We start from the raw sequence: 2,224 nt of genomic DNA, 5'->3' as shown, positions 1-2,224 counted from the left end.
GCCACATCGTATCCTTTTAAATCATTTCCATCTTCCTCGATCCTCCTGGTCCTTTCCTCAATCTTCCTGGTCTTCTTCCTCGATTCTCCCAATCTCAGGCTATGGGCTGAGGAGGGAGAGGAGAATCGAGGTAGTCAACCAAAGACTGCGGTGCTGGTGTCATCGGGAAGGCTTTGGCTTCCACGATCACAGTCTGCTCTTTGGTGACAGAGGCAGTGGACTGCTGGGAAGAGATGGCCTCCAACTCACTCCGCTAGGGAGGAGGCTTTTCTCAGCCAGACTGGCTGACCTGCTCCACCGGGCTTTAAACTGAGCCTGCCAGGGAATGAGGGGACCACCACCACTGCAAGCTCATTGGGCTGCTTTTGCAAATCCAGAAGGCTAAGGCAGTCAAGGGAACCCACCCCTACCCCAGCCCCAGAGCGATCCATAGGGAAGATAAGGGCCCCCAATGGGGCACTTGCATGCCTGTACACCCATGCCAGGAGCTTGGGGAATAAACAGGGGGAACTGGTCCTCCTACTAAACCGAAAGGTTTATGATCTCATAGGGATAACGAGACCTGGTGGGACTCCACCTATGACTGGGCCACAGGTATAGATGGCTATGCCCTGTACAGGAGAGATTGAGTGGACAAAAGGGATGGTGGGGGGTAGCTCTCTATGTCAAGGAAAGGTGTGCATCCCCGCAAGCTGACATTGGCACCCAGGGTGGATGACTGGAGACTCTCTGGGTCAAAATCCGTGGCGAACATGGCACAGGGGGACACAATGGTGGGCGTCTACTTCAGATCTCCTAGCCAGGATCAAGAGCTTGACCAGGAATTTGCCAGGGAACTGGCCGAGACTGCATGCTCCCGGTGCATGGTTCTTATGGGAGACTTCAACTACCCAGGCATCTTGTAGGAAGAGCACTCAGCCACATCCAAATGGTCGCAAAGCTTCCTCCTGTGTGTGGATGAGCTCTATCTGACTCAAGAAGTCTATAGATCGACGAGAGGCAAAGTGCTGCTCGACCTGATACTAGCAACAGGGGATGACTTAATCAGTGCCCTAACGATAGAAGGGAAGCTGGGAGACAGCGACCACGAGCTGATCACCTTCACCATCCACTGTAAAGCTGGCAAATCAGTCAGCAAAGCAGAAGTCCTTGACTTCAGGAAAGCTGACTTTGATAAGCTCAGGAGGTTTGTTGGCGAGGCCCTAAGGTACCACGACCCAAAGGAGAGGGGAGTTCAGGAAGGATGCATGCTCCTCAAGGGAGCAAACCTGGAAGCTCAAGCAATGTCTATCCCATCTTGTAGGAAAGGCAGCAAAAAGGCACAGCAGCCCCCTTGCCAATGCAGGGAACTAGAGAACCTCCTGCAGCTAAAAACACAGACCTACAAAGGATGGAGAACTGGATCCACCTCAAAGGAGGAGTACTCTGCACTGGTCCGGACCTGCAAGGAACGAACGAGGAAAGTCAAGGCTGCGATTAAACTCCAACGGGCTACACATATCAAGAAAAATAAAAAGTCCTTTTTTTAGATATGTGGGGAGTCTTAGGAAAAGCAAGGGCAACACTGGACAGCTGCTAAACCATATGGGTCAATGGACAACCAGGACCTTGAGGCCCAGGGATGGCAAGAAAAGCTGAGCCTGCCTACAAGTGGGAGGCACCCTTGCCTTTCTCCTGCTTTCCCTGACTAGGAATTGAACCTAGACCACAGTGATAAGAGCACCCAATCCTAACCACTAGACCACCAGGAAAGGGCTGAAGGGCCCTGGCGGGCGCAGCCACACAACAGGAGTGCCTCTGGGGCACAGGCTGGAATTTGTGGTGGCAAAAGTCAGGGGTCAGGGGCGGGGCTTGCATGTCAAAGATGGTGGCCAGGGGGCGGGGCTTCTGTCAAGGGGTGGAGCTTCAAGTTGGACTGCAGCTGTAGCCCTTCTACTCCTAGACCAGCAGGGAGGGACAGGCCAGCGCTTGGGCTGAGGCCAGGAGCGCTCTCTCTTGCCCTGTGCCATGGGCTCGGGCCTGGCTCTTCCCCTGCACGGGGTGCTGCCACCCGAGGGGGAAAGACTGTGGCGTTCACACCGGCGACGAGGGGGACTCGAACTACCCGCCTGCGGCATGCAGCACAATTGCAGGCAAGGGGAGGGAGGGAGGCAGGGGCATCCTTGCCAGGATGGCTGAGTGGTCTAAAGCGCCAGGCTCAAGGCCGCGCCCTTCCCTCGTCCTG

This window comes from Alligator sinensis, unplaced genomic scaffold (assembly GCF_000455745.1).
Source record: "Alligator sinensis unplaced genomic scaffold, ASM45574v1 scaffold1329_1, whole genome shotgun sequence".
NCBI classification, from domain to species: Eukaryota; Metazoa; Chordata; order Crocodylia; family Alligatoridae; genus Alligator; species Alligator sinensis.
Note: the sequence above shows the minus strand (reverse complement) of the source record.